Below are 15,701 nucleotides of genomic sequence, written 5' to 3' on the forward strand. Positions count from 1 at the left end.
TGTCCACATAGATTGGTGCCATCATTCGTGGAAGGACTTCTTCACTGCAGTAAATACATATGAACTTTACAAACCATATTAACCCCTAACGATTACACGACGTGACCAAGTGTACTAGGCCGGGTTGATAAGCTGGAGCAATGGTTGGTCACACCGATGGAGAACTGGCTGTGTGGGCACAACTAAATAGGATTTTGTGTCACTGTCATCCAATAGATACATGCAATCACCTCAAGACCAATGGTGTAACCAACTTGAATGTCAGAAAATACCCAATCTTAACATCATGAGCAACCAACTTCTGTTTCCACTCAACATCCATTACCATTTCGTTCTCTTCATGGCCCTGATCTTCATGTACCAATAAGAACAACTTCCTGTTGAGTTTGATACTCCTAAGAACGGAGGCCCCATGCAACAGAGGAAACATATATTGCGGAATGAACATAACCTTCAAGCCATCGCGCCACCTAGGCTATCACTCCATAGCACCTTCGCAAATATATTAGAAGTAGCATATTCATGGCAATGCCCTGATTTAGGCCACCTTTCCCTCTTCGTGGGGCATGCCACCTCAGTGCTTTCCCCTCTTCGCAGGGTGTTCGACCTCTTCGCCCTCCATGGTATGAGGCCGCCTTCCCCCCTTCGCGTATGGATCCTGCTATGGTTCTATTACTCTTCATGCAAATGCATGCATGAAGGATTTAGTTGTGCACATAGTGATAGTTTCATGCGATGATTTTTTAGGTACTATGATTAGTTTTCTCTTCATCGAGCATTTTGTATATTACGACTACCATGTGTATGCTACTCTTCTCTGTGGGGGATCTCTCTCTTTAAACAACTAAATGTCCAAGGTTAGCTTCTCTATAGCATTTCTACAAAGAAACATTCGAAGAACTTCTTATTTGTCTCGGCACTTGCACAGAGTCCGACATATAGCTTATGCAGAGCCTTATATTGTTAACCCGTGTTCTGCCAATCCCTATTATATATGCTTGTGAACCTCCAAAAAGAATCATCAACTCCATATGCACTGGTAGATGAATAACAATACTTTGGGTTCTCTCGAGGATATGGTGGAGCATATGAAGGTATATAGCATTCGGAGAGAGGAATGAACAGTGAAAATTCGATTGCATATTATATTTTTTAATCAAAAAAGGTGTAAATGAAGAAAAATAGCTGAAATTCCGTAACATGTATTTAACATGGGAGGCACATTATGGCGTAACAACATAAATAAGGGGTGGAGAGGCAAAGTAATAAATAAGGGAAGTACCTCTGAAAAAATAAACAACGAAAGCTATCATCGCAATGTAAAGCAGGATGGAGAAATTTGAACTTGTACCTCGGACCGAGAATGACCAGGAGACAAATGGTCAAATAGGACAGTTTCTAATATTTCTTTTAATGAAATTTTCTGCATTATTTCAACGATTGATTTAATGGAAGTTTCCTCATTATTAGCTTGTCTTTCCAAGGTTAGATAGATTTTCCAAATCTTGTCAAAATACAAGTGTGATGTGGGATATAAAGTGTCGGACACCACCATAGTGGCATGACAGTTCTTGCCATTCATCATTGACAGTGTTGTTTCCCATTCATCACTTGTAGGTTGACATGTGTATGAGAGATCTCGCAACTTCAAATCGGCATAAGTATTACTATACTCTAAATCTGTCTTGATCATCAAATGAGTGGAATTACATCGTGTATGAACATCTAAAAAGACTTTCTTATTTCATTTGATTCCCTCTTGTACAACTATGTCTTTGAATATTTTTTCTAAGGCGGGGAGCTTCTAACAAATATGATGCTCTCGCGGATCTTCTCCACTACCATGCAGGTAATTGCCAACACGTCTTGAACTACAAGATTGATCACATGAGCTCCGCATCGACCATGTAAAAGATCTCCTTTGCAAGGTAAAATATTCTTTTCTACAGAATAGCTTGCATTACCTCACACATGAATATTATTTGTTGCATTTTCTAGGGTAATGGATAAAATCTTCTCTTGCAAACCCCAATCTTGCATGCACTCCTACATGATATTAAATAAAAAATTACATTGTGTGGAGTGTCGGCCCTGGAAAACTGAATCATTTTTTCCTTAATTTTCACTTATCATTAATATAATGGCAAGTTATGCGAATTTAGCTGACAACCTGACGGGACGTCCAGAACTCCGTGGTTAAAGAGACTCGAGAGTTTATTGACTGCAGAATCTCTCGAAGCTTTATCTTTTAATAACCAAACATGCCGATACAATCCTATCTAATATTTGTCCTACTACCAACAAAGCGCATGAACAAACGTGAAAATTTGAAAATCTTATAATTTGCTAAAAGTAATAGTAATATTATGGGATTCAAAAGATCTTATAATTATTAATTTTAATTTAAAAAAAATAAAAAATATATAAAATTCTAAATTTTTGGAAAAAACCTAAAATCTTCCTGCTTTCATATTTTCATTTCGAATTTTGAGAATCTAAAAATTGGCTAACCGGGTAAATCCCGGTGAATTCGGATGTAACCTTTTTCCCACGATAATTTTGATATATTATACGTTTTTTCCGACATCGTATGCAAAAGTTAATGCGGTTTTACCATTTTTCAAACTTTTTTTACAAAAAAAGTCAAAATTTGAATTTCTTAATTTCACCGAATAGTAGATTGCATAACATAAAGAATCTAAAAATATTTTATTTTTTGAATTTTCTATCATTTTCATTTGTATTTTACAAAGCAAAAAATGGCAATCCAGGGGGGTGGAGGTGCGTGGGGAGTAGGAAAACCTTTAGTACCGGTTCGTGACACGAACCGGTACGAAATATCTACCCTTTAGTACCGGTTCGTGTCACGAACCGGTACTAAAGGTTTTCCGGCTAACGCCAACCCTTTAATATCGGTTCGTGACACGAACCGGTACTAAATGTCTTGCACAAACCGGTACTAAAGGTTGCAGGCGATCTGGGCAGTGTAACCGGTACTAATGCACCCTTTAGTACCGATTCGTAAGGAAACCGGTACTAAAGGGTTGGACGGAAGCCCCTTTTTCTACTAGTGTGCTGCAAAATATTTTGGCACTGAATCTTTAGATATGCTCCTTTTGTCTTCTGGCTAATCCCTGCCAGGTCCACTACTGAGATCTCCTTTTAAAAAATATATTAAATTGCCTAATCATTTTTTTTTGAGAAACACAGTACAAACGCAGGCGCTCACATACACGCGCATACACTCACCCCTATGAACGCACACACGCACACCCTACCCCTATGAGCACCTTCGAAAGACTGTCGACGGGAACGTCGCCTCCCACTGAATGAATATTCCGCCTTTATGAGACACACAGATGTCAAACCTGAGGTTTGAACTCTGGTGGGCTGGGGGTACAACCACACTCCTAACCACCCAACCTCAGGTTGGTTCTCAAATTGCCTAATAATTATCATCATATATAATACAATTTAATTTCCTATTTTAATAATTGGTGATTATAATAAGGACGCGTGCCTTGGAAGGTCTTCCGTGCGATGTGGGAGTTAGCATCCGATCCTGTAAGGCAGAGCAACCAACCCCGACATGCATGCAGAAGTATTTCCCACATTCGAAAATTAAAAGTAATTGTTAATCCAATTGATGATCCGTTTTAGTTGTTGGGCACGTGTGTGAGCTAGCATCTAGTTTCGATGGTCTTGTCGTGTAATAGTAAACCATAAAAACGGGTCTGAATTTTGACTACAGTTCAAGGTATAAAATATTTTAAAATTTGAAAACCAAAAGAAATCCCATGCGTCAGCTCGTCTGCAAAAAATTAATATGGGACACATGCCCAAGATAGCATGGGCCTTTAATAATTATACTAGCATCAATGGTGTACAATAATTTCAGTACTACTCCTAGCTAGGCTGCTATAATTTGAATGAATCCACGTTATTAATGGTTCATATTTTTATTTGATATTTTACAATTAATTTAGAATTTTCTAGTGAATATGTAATTACTATAGTAATAAATGCACATTGATATCATATCCTCTATAAAAAAGGGTCATCATTTTATTTGTTCTCCTTCACAAATTACAAGTCATACCGTCAACATCCTCAATTTCTATAAACAACACGGTTAGCTAAGATGAGGACTATCCTGATGTTCCTGACTCTCATCTTGCTTATGCTATCATCATCAGGTACTCATTTTTTCTATAGTACCACGAGCTTTGACAACTCATCCAACAACTGTAACGATGTGTGATTGTTAATCATAATTTTAATGATATTTTGCAGATGCTATACATGAGACGTGTAGGGAACAATTTGTTCCGACACATGGAGATCCATGTAATCCCACCAATTGCGAGCTTGCATGCATCGCCACGAATAATGAGGATATCTTTTGTCAGGGGCACTGTTGCACGAAGTCTAGCTGCAAAAATCAGTGGAACTTTTGCAGCTGCAAATTATGCATGTGCAATTGATACACTTGAAGAGAAGGGATTTTTCTTATGGAATAATGATGACATTGTTAGCATGTAATCTTTTAGTTAGGGATCGCCACACAAACTTGGATTTGGTAAGCTTCCCAAAGTTGCACAATATGAAATTATTAAGTGAGCTTTATATGAGGTTTGATTGTGCATACAGTGGTTTGCAAGTATGAGTAACATACAAAACCATAATATTTTTCAACCACGATACATATATGTTGCTGTCTATTTCACTTTGAAATTGCGAAATCGATTTTAATTCCATAAAAATTTGGCAAACAGTGGTACGACACGTTGGTGTGTTAAGGGCATCTCCAACCGCGCGACCCAAACCGCGCCCGCGCGTCCGTTTGGGTCGAGCCGGACAAAAACGCGGCCCAGCGCGGGGACGCACCGCAAAAGTGGACGGCCGCGGCGTCCGGAACGACGCAAACCCGGCCCAAATCTGGGCCTGGTTTGCGTGGCCGCGGATGGCACGCGCCGTCCGCTCGCGTCCGCGCGCTGGTCGCCTCGTCTCCCTTGGGCCCACCTGTCGGTGACCAGGGAGACTATTAAATGGGGACTGGAGGGGATCTGGCCATCCACTCCAGTCCCCACTCCACTCCCCGAGCAAAACCGCCGCCATGGCCCCGAAGCGACGGTTCGCTCCCGGAGCCAATGACGGCGAGGCCAGCAGCAGTCGGCGTCCGCCGCCGGCGCTGCGGGCCGGAGGGAACCGCGGCGGCCTCCACATCGAAGAGGCCGCCCGCGGCGGTGCGGCATTGCCGCAACCGCCGCCTCTCCTCATCGAGCCCAAGCCGGAGTCCTCGGAGGAGGACCCGGACCTCCGCGCCGCCCTGATCATCTCGGCGGCGGAGGAGGAGGCGAAATGGCCAGACCTCCAGGAGGCCATTCGCACCTCCGAGATGGAGGAGGCGGCCCGGCTGGAGGTCGAGGAGGCGGAGGGCTGGGAGCTCTACGACCAGGCCAGCCAGGCGCGACGGGAGGAGGAGGAGGCGGCGCGGCGGGAGGAGGCCAGGCGCCGCGCCGACGAGGAGCGCCGCGAGGAGCAGCGGCGGCAGGAGCGGCGGCGCCAGGTGGCCAGGCGCCGCGCCCGGCGGAGAGGCGGCGGCGCCTCGGGGAGGAGGCGGCGCTCCGTGCGCCGCCGCAGCCTCGGGTGGCTCCGGACCCCCACTCGCCGTGGGAGGAGGCCTCGTGGTCTCCGTGGCCGGAGTCCCCGGCGCGGTCGAGCCACAACGGCGCCTCGCCGCCGGGGACGTCGTCCACGACGACGACTTCGCCGACGACGCCCACAGGGGCTAGGCGGCGCACCGGCGGCCACCGCGCCGCCGACCAAACCCTAATAGAGGGTTTTTTAGATTAGTTTAAATTTAAAAGCCCATATAGGGGCTTCTTTTGTTAGTTTTATTTGCCCAAAATAGGGCTATGTACTAAATTTGCCCAAAATAGGGCATATGTTCAATGAAATTTAGTTTAAATTTGCCTCTTTTTTGTGTTTTCGTTTTTCTCCGGTTTATGCGATGCGTCCGCGCGTTGGGCGCAGCGCGCGACCCAAACGGACACGCGGACGCGGGGCGCTGTCCGCGTGTCCGGGCGGCGACCCAAACGGCCCAAAACGGACGGCCCAGCGCGTCCGTTTGGGTCGCCCGGTTGGAGATGCCCTAAGTAACCACATGGGCTCTCTCCTGAAGCAGTTTGTCCTCTCACAGTAGATGGTTGGAGTTGCCGCCGTCGCCTTGGACCACTGTATATATGTCATGCTCTTGTACTTAGCTTCCGTCAATCCCATCTAGTGCTGGCATCGCTTTTCTGTCCTCCTGAAACCTACTGTGTCTTGGACCCCAGACGAGATCAAAAGACAGCAGGAGAGTCATGTGGTACCATTTCCTTGCCAGCAAACCATTTTATTCCCAATGGGGCACTGGTATATTTAGTTGCAAAATTCTTTCTTTTTAAAATCGGCTTTCCACTTTCTTATTTTAAGTTGTTTAAAAGGACACTTCCTTGATTTGAGTTGATGGCCACATATAATTTATAATATTATATTCAGTCGTATTTCGCTCAACATGTTTGATGGTCATTATGAAAATCATCATATTGTTCTAATCTTATCTCACCCTATCAGCTCAGATTTCATTCATCAGATCTTATTTCATCTCAAGTCGTCAAATTTTCGTTGTGAAAGAAATCTATATATCCCCCACAACTACCAGAGTTCGGACAAAGCACCTCCTCAACTTTCAACTACTCTCTCTGATCTATATTAATGTTCTCTAATAAAAAATAATATCTAGACACATTTTAGTCTAGATACATTTTATTTATACACGCCGATTTCTCTGAAGTGGACATGGTTTTGCGCTAGGCTGAGGCCACTTATCGTATTATCTTATGCAACATGCTTCCTCAACTTTTATTTCTTCATGTTCTTGATCCTCAGATGCCATGTCAAATTGGGGCTAAACCAGTTCTAAATTGCTGATCTCCGCAGTGCGGCCATGGCGTCATTCTCCATCAGATTATGCATCGGCACAGAGCCGGACTTGCACATGACAGCCACACGCGTGTTAGGCCAGACCCAACAATACTCTCGCCGCTCTGATATTAATATTTGGCCCACATCTAGCAGGACTCTGGCCGCTCTAAAACAATTATTGCATACCCGACAGTACTTTCGTCAGTACATTTCGATCTGCAACAAATACGCAACTCACCGAGTATCTTCGGACGAGTCGATTCCGCAGAGGCGCGCACGTACAAACATGGGCGGAGTTCTTTGGGTATTGTAAGCTACTGTATTTTGCAAACTAGTGAGAAACATGGCTTATCTATGTGCTTGTCAAGTGTTGTCTTTTGCAAACAACTACTTTGAAAGTCTTATAACATGTTGGCTGTTGGAAAAAGAAAAATTTGATGCTCTGTACCCAAAATAGAAATGTTGGCTCCGCCCATGCGTACAAAGGAACCAAGCTAGCAGTCAGCTAGATAGATCAACCAGCACTCACGTACGATCAGAAGCAAGCTAGCTAGCAGCATGTCAATGGATTTAGCTAGCTTCAACAAATACACGCACGCACACGAATCGATCTTGGCCAGAGGCTCGTATCGAGCCTTGCAATATTGTTTGTCAATCTCACGGGACTACAAGCTCAGGGTACATGCGTATATGCATGCGTTTGTGTTGGACCGACAAGGTAAATCCTACTCGTATACTACACGGACTTGAGGTGGCGCGGGCGGATACGGGAAGGCGTGCGTGTCAAAGGGACACGGCGGCCACGAGCGGGGAATCTGGCGGCGGCGGCAGTGACCTTCTGCGGCTGCGTCTACGACTCTGGGAAAAAGTTCCTTTTTTCTTCTTCTGAGAATTACTCTCAGAAGAGCTGCTCCTATCGGCGGGATATTTTACAATTTATCATGTTTTACTTAGGATTTCTATAATTTGCCACAAATTAGTTATTCTTTGATAATTTTCCACATATTAGGCTGGTTCCTTTCAAATATGCCCTCTTTCTCTCATTACACTAATCTTTCTTTTGCGGAATACTAATTTTTTTTAAGTATTTTGTGTGTGACCAAGTGATAGAGCTTGGCAGAGATTGATAAGGTACCCAAGAACACCAATCATGTTTAAACTTTAAGTAATATCTAAAAATTTCGCATAAATAAATATCTTCAAGAAAATTTTGGAGTATGCGGGGGGGTGGGGGGGGGCAATGGTCCCCTACCCTAGAGAAACTCCGCCAATGTGACCTAACTGAGACAGAAAGTTTCGGGGATGCATTTGGCAGCCAATGGGTATGCATCTGGAGGCGGCATGACACACTTGTCACCATTGAAGTACACTGTTCTTAGAAAGGCCCATCCTGCCCGCAAGGTGAATGTTGACGCGTCCTTCCGGAACAGATCTCAGGTCAAGTGTAGTCATGAGAAAATCATTGTAGTGCTTGATGCCCCATAACACCATGGTGTCATCTGCAACAAGAGGATTTGTCAACAACCGAAAAACATTCACACAAAGAACGTCAAGTGTCTTGGGATGAAGTGCTCACTCGTAAGTCCATAAAAGTTAGGATCTGTGTAGTTGAAGCTGGCAATGCTTGTGAAGCTGTTGAAATTAGAAATGTTTAGCTACTAGGTTCCACTAGGAGCAATTCATCCGGTAGTTGAAGTTTGTCACTGTGATCTTGACTCCCCAATACTCCTTGTAGTTAGCCTTCAAATGCCAGTGAACTCTTATTGAGCACATATGACATGTGCATTGGACCAGACGTGCCAAATTGTTCTTGTCTTGACTATTCATGACAGAACCAAGATATATATATCTGAACAACAAGATCACTCTTTGTTCTATTTTATTATCCGGTTTATGTGAAATGCAACGTACTCTATGCAAGTTTCTTGTTTTTGGTAGCCACAGAGCAATTTGGGCATGTAACGAGTGTCTTGCTATAAAAATGCTGACAGGGAAATAAGTTGGTGATTGCAAAGCCGCAAACTATGAATAGTCACTACACAAAGAAAACAAATAGTCACCAATATGCAACACCGATGACCCTTTGTTCTTAGTGTGAGCTTTCCTATGGCCAAGGGGGGCATTGCCCCCCCCCCCCCCAACTCAACATTTTTATTTACCATAATAGCTTTTCTTGGGCCCCACAACAATCTGTATCAACCTCCGTCACTGAGAACAAGGGGTCTTTGGTGTCGTATCACCCTATGACGAGGGATAACCTCGTCGATGCCTACATATTGTAGACTTGGGTTTTGGGAGAGAGCGACGATGGAGATTCCGGGAGCGAGATTAGGCGCACGACGTACCCAGCTTCGGGTCCCCTCGGCGGAGGAACCCTACGTGCTGCTAGCAATCTAGTATATGATCATATGTATGTTTACAGGGTGCCGCCATAGACGGAGCTATGTTGTCTATCTGGTCTTCCCTCTCTCGGGTGCCCTGGCTGCCTTTATATATGCAATCAACCTAGGTTTTACAAGAGTCCTAGTCGACTACTTCTTCGGGTTGCCTTGTTGGGCCTTCTCCATATTGGGCCGAGCCAAGCTAGGTATACTAATAATGGGTACCCGAAGGGTATACCCATGTCAGTAGCCCCCGAGTGTTTAGGGAAGTCGAAGACTTCCGTAGAGACTCCAAGCATAATCATCTCCGAAGTCGAAGAAATACAAGGTGAGGTCCATGTCGTAGATCATGTGTAGCGTAGATGATCTCTCGAAATTATTTTTCTATCGGGTGCGCGGCCAGCGCTCCCGATGGGAGTAGCCCCCGAGTCTATGGGCAAGTGCTTGCACTTAGGCATAGACTCAAGTTGTACTACTCGATGAAGAACTTGAAATCCATGCACTCCCGATGGGAGTAGGCTCCACTCGAGTCGCAGAGTCGAGTTGAGTCTACAAACCTTTATATATTTACAGAATCGAATTAAATTTCCATATTTTTCTCCTTTTCAAATTCCTCGAGACCAAAGAAATACTATATTTTCTTCGTCAAATATATTGTACAGGGATATTGATAAATGCGGCTGGTTCATCTGACGGATCAGGTACCAGTTAATTGCTCTAGTGGCAAATCCGGATAAACCTACTTCAAACTCGCATTCCCGGACACGAATTCGGGATACTGGCGTAATTCAGAACGTGCCGCTTTAGGACTTACCGAAACTGAATTCCAGCAAAATTATCGGGTCCACAACGCGTCCGCTGGGTTTATTTCTTCAAATCTGTTGATGTGGAAAAAAGTGGGAGAGCGCATTCTTTGTGCGATGCCACGCCACGCAGGACGGATCCTGGGGTCTTACCTTCGTGACTCTTTTACAAGTCATGGCATTCAGAGTTTTTACCGCGGCGGACGCGCTCTGAGAATATATTGTGAAATGCTCTTTGTTCGGCTAATGGAATGCTCCATTACTTCGGGTTGAACCGTTTCTCCGGGTTGCTATCTTTTGTCGAATAGGATCTTGATGCTCCTTCTATATTGACTTGCTATATTGAATTTTATTTCTTCGGGTGCGCGACCAGCGCTCCCGGTAGCCCCCAAGGCTACATCCAAGTGTTTGCACTTAGGTGTAGGCTCAACTTTCTTTATCGACTTTCTTGAAGTATGTTTTTCATCGAATATGCGACTGGAATAAATGACGAGTATATGGACTCGAAGATTTTTCCATTGAATTTTTTTGTTGGGTTCCTCCTTGAAGAGATTTTCGTCGAGTTCCTCCTTGAGTAAAATTTCTTCGGGTCCTCCTTGAAGAAAATTCTTCGGGTCCTCCTTGAGGAAAATTCTCCGGGTCCTCCTTGAGGAAAATTCTTCGGGTTCCTCTCTGAAGAAGATTTTGTCGGGTTCATCCTTGAAGACAATTTTATAGGGTTTCTCCCTGAAGAAGATTTCGTCGGGTTCATCCTTGAAGACAATTTCATCGGGTTTCTCCCTGAAGAAGATTTCGTCGGGTTCCTTGCAGAATTTTGTTTTATCAAGTTCTTTGTTGATGTAGTTTTTCCTTGGCGCAATTCTTCTTTTGTCGACCTGAGATGTACAGTGAACAAGTATGGCCTAGCCCCCGAGTGTCGGGTGCGGCGAAAGTAAATGATAATCAACTTTGTGTAAATTAAAGGAAATACTTAGCTTATTAGGTACGACAGAGTTTAACGGAGATATGCCGTGCAACTAAGTCGATGAAGCCATGGAGTGCAGCGAAGAAGTCGAGTCAAAGTAGAAATCACCAAATAGAGAAAATAGATGGCGCCAAATTATTGATGAAGAAATAGCCGAGCCCCCGAGCGCTGGAATATTATGTTGTAGCTATGCTCGGTGGCGAAGTTGTTGTCGAGCCCCCGAGTGTTAGCCATGTCGTCGGAAGAAATTAACGGAGTCGCGACATTATATAAGGTGAAGCCATTTAGGATAAAGCCATTTACAACAATATAATATGAATCCACAAAGATGAATCGAAGATGAAGTATTTGAGATGAATCCACATTCAAGATTGCGCCATTAAATATGAAGCATATATTGAAGGTGAATCCACCAATATCATAGGGGGTGAATCCATTGCCCTGAAGAAAATAAATCCAGTAATAATCACAGAAGATGAATCCGAAGAAATAAATCCAGTAATAATCATCGATTATAAATCCACTGTCCCGGAAATCCGCCCTGTAGTATTATTTCAGAGGTAACCAATGATAACCCGAAGAAAACTAATCCAATAAGCCGCCGAAGAAATCCACTAAGCCGAAAAAAAGAAATTCACCAAGTAACCGAGTATATTTGCGGTAACGAAGTAATGGCACAGCCCCCAGTGTTGGGTGAATTTGCTCTAATGATGTAATGGTGCAGCCCCCGAGTATTCGGGTGTAACAGAAGTAAATAATAATTGAATCTTCAAAGAGGTGGACTTAGCTTTTTTATCGGCTGTGGCGGAGCCGACATGAAAGGAGGTTGTGCGGCGGACACAGTCGATGTATTCATGCGGCGCTTGGCCGGAAGTAGTCGATGAAGATGACGTAGTCAATGTGGTGGATCCGCGATAGGTGAGCCCCCGAGCGTGGCGAGGTGCACGATGGCCAAGTTGTCGCGCGGTGGACACAGTCGATGAAGAATACGCGATGCGGTGGATCCTCGTCGGGTGAGCCTCCGAGTGTGGTCAGTGTGCAATGGGTCAGTATTCCAGTCTGCAAGTATATTGAAGTGCAAAAAATTCTTCGCGCAAATAATAATATGTGCCAAAAAATATTTGGTCAAATAAATTTTACGAACAGTAATTAATTGGAAATATAGCACCTGATGGTCGTTGCATCAGATGAGCGAATGTCGGGCTCACGACGAAGTGGTGATTGAGTCGCTAAGGTATGCATGTCATTCCGGTTGTTTTGGCCGCTGGCCCTGATTCAGTCGGCCGGACATCGATGTCGATTCCCTCAATTGGTAATGGTGAGTCAGGAATTTCCTCGTCCAAGTCCCACTCGTTCGTGGCCAATAGGTCAGATTGATTATTTTGGAACATATAAAAAGAAAATGATTAGGTATAACTCTAAGACAACTAATTCATGTCTGATGTTCTTTTGCAATGAAATTAAGAAAGCTCACGAAGAGAATCTAACTTTGACTCAGTTGCTTTACGTAAAGTAATACTAGTATCTAATAATAGTGCCAACTGCATGTAAGTGCGAGAGGTAATAATACTTAGCTTTTGCTCTCTGGAGATCAATCGAATCTGCAGCTTATCTTGGAATCGGTGACACGATCTTTGTACTTCACATGGTTTTGACGCTAGAAATCTAGGCCATACTGCCCCACGCGCTCCTTCCTCCCTCGAACAGGACAAGCTGGCGGAGTCCGGCCTAAGGATGACAATTTTACCCACCGTACCCGCATGAGCAGGGTATGGGTAGACTTTTATGTCCATGGGTTTGTACCCATACCCTGCTTGTTAAGTCATGGGTAGGGCATGGGTATAGCCTCGTACCCGCGGGTATACCCATACCCTGCCCGTTTATTGTTAAATTCTTACGTGACACGTCTACTTCTGTTGGCTTATGAGTTAGAATATGAGAATGTGATTTTTATACTATGTTAACTGTTATGTACTCAACTACCTATTTTTGAGTTGTGATAATTAATTTTTTAATCAAAATTGTTATCGATAAATGTAAAATTGTAATTGACTTGTGTATAATTTTTTATACGGGTACCCACCGGGTATGGGTATGGGTAAAGTTTTATACCCATGGGACGAGTATGGGTAGAAGTTTGTACGCATTTACTATATGTGTATGGGTATGGTATTGCTCTCCCCTGCCCATACCCTGCCCATTGCCATCCTTAATCCGGCCCGATGTAAATTCCGCGCGACTTAGCCGCACAGAATCAAGTCACCCGTGAGTAGTTGCCGCCACTTTGTTGATACAGATCGAGCGTGTCGTCGCCTCTTTGTTGACGTAGATCAAACGCGCCGAAGAAAACGCAATCCAGATACTGAAGATAATGTTGGATCCCGCCCGGATAACAAAATCCAGTCGCCGTGCTCCCCACGGTCGGCGCTAATTGACGAGGGATAACCTCGTCGATGCCTACGTATTGTAGACTTGGGTTTGGGAGAGAGCAACGATGAAGATTCCGGGAGCGAGATTAGACGCACGATGTACCTAGCTTCGGGTCCCCTCGGCGGAGGATCCCTACGTGCTGCTAGCAATCTAGTATATGATCATATGTATGTTTACAGGGTGCCGCCATAGGCGAAGCTATGTTGTCTATCTGGTCTCCCCTCTCTCGGGTGTCCTGGCTGGCTTTATATATGCAACCAGCCTAGGGTTTTACAAGAGTCCTAGTCGACTACTTCTTCGGGTTGCCTTGTTGGGCCTTCTCCATATTGGGCCGAGCCAAACCAGGTATACTAATAATGGGTACCCGAAGGGTATACCCATGTCACCCTATACTTTACTACTTCACGTCTTTTGACTTTCTACCAACTGAAGCGTACCTAAATTTCTGGTTTCTATGTAAGGATGTGTACTGTAGTGGGCTAGTGGCAGTATGTGAGGGCATGTTTGTTGCCTCTTTGTGGCTACTTGATGGTAACATTGCTTGTTGTTTTGTTGGTTACCTCTTTGATTTGAAAAAGAGACAGAACCATCCTTGTCAGGAACTATACATAGACTCTTTTGGCAACTAGAAAGAAAAGGAAAATAATCTATTCCAAAATTCCAAGCAAAATCGACACAAAATCCCCCATTGGCTTTTTTCATCCTAGTCCTGAATTTCCCCACCGACCATTTCGAGGTATCCGACTCGATTTCCGCCAAACGGAAAATCCTATTCTCTACCCATTAGCGTGCGTTAATAAGCCCTGCATTCTAAGGGTGGCGACATGGGCTGCGGCCCACTAATGTCAATGCCATCGAAAGAGGGCTAGCGAGTTATGGTTTTTCCAGTTTTCGGAAGCATCTAGAAGCTTTCGGTATTGCTTTTTTGGTCTACCATTTTTCTTTTCCCTTCGGTTCTTTTGCTGGTTCTATTGTTTTTTCGGTTTTCATGTTTTGGTGTTTTTTTCTTTTTTATGTTTCTTTGTTTATTGAAAAATTTGAATATTTTTAGAATATGACCTTTTTCCCTGAAAGTTTTAAAAAATTAACATTTTCAAATTCGAACAATTCTTAATTGAACATTTTTCAAATTCAATTCTTTTTGAATTTGAACAATTTTTTACTTTGATTGTTTTAATCTATTTTTTAGTTTATACATTTTCAAATTTAAACATTTCTTTTAAAGAAAATAATGTTGTTTAGTTTGAGAATTTTTCAAATTGAAATCTTGTTTACTTTCGAAATTTGTTCAGGTTCATCTTTTATTCAAAAATTGTACAACTCAGGGACAAGGGGGTTCGAACTCGATGCCATGGCTAGTGCTCGGATGTTGTACCAAAATAGAGAAACATTGTTAGGTTATAATTGAGCGAATGAATTAATGGGCCCAAAAACAAGGAACACGTGCGTATCCTAGAAATTAAGGCACATAAAAGAGTATCTCTAACCGCGTCCCCCGAATCGTGTTTGCCAAAAGTGGTGGATTGAACATTTGGGGGATGCCGTTGCTAGTCGGTGCTTTTGGGGCGCACCTGTTTCCAATCACGCCCCCTGATGCATGTAAAATATATACATGAATTTTATAGTTTATTAATACATATTCCGACATATTAGAAATTGATATAACGTTATAGTCATATTTTATATTTAATTTTGGGGATTTTACACTGATCCCCTTTTTTCTGGTTATAACTGTGCAGAATATGAAAACCGTGTTTTACATATTTTTATTTTTCAGGTCCCTAAACAAAGTCGAATTGACCTGAGAATTTTTTAGGGTATTATTTCGCCAAGACGATCACCTGGAGCACTGGAACCTCACGAGAGGGGCCGTGAGGCCCGAAAGAGACCAGGTGGTAGGGCCCATTGTGGGACCGCGCCACCCTACCTCTTTCCCTCCTCGAGCATCACTAGCCATCCGTCTTCATCTACAGATCAATTGTTTTGACCTAAAAACGCCTATAAAAGGGTCCTGATGACGCGTAAAGCACACGCCCGTTGGGAACCCCAAGTGGAAGGTGTGATGCGTACAGTAGCAAGTTTCCCTCAGTAAGAAACCAAGGTTTATCGAACCAGTAGGAGTCAAGAAGCACGTTGAAGGTTGATGGTGGAGGA

At 43.7% G+C, this 15,701-nt stretch overlaps 1 pseudogene; it reads right to left on the minus strand.

Annotated features, from left to right (window-relative positions):
- Positions 1-7,752: 7,752 nt before the first annotated feature.
- Positions 7,753-15,453, minus strand: LOC124665570 (annotated as a pseudogene).
- Between the last annotated feature and the right edge of the window lie 248 nt (positions 15,454-15,701).

Source organism: Lolium rigidum, chromosome 1 (genome assembly GCF_022539505.1).
Source record: "Lolium rigidum isolate FL_2022 chromosome 1, APGP_CSIRO_Lrig_0.1, whole genome shotgun sequence".
Lineage (NCBI taxonomy): Eukaryota > Viridiplantae > Streptophyta > Magnoliopsida > Poales > Poaceae > Lolium > Lolium rigidum.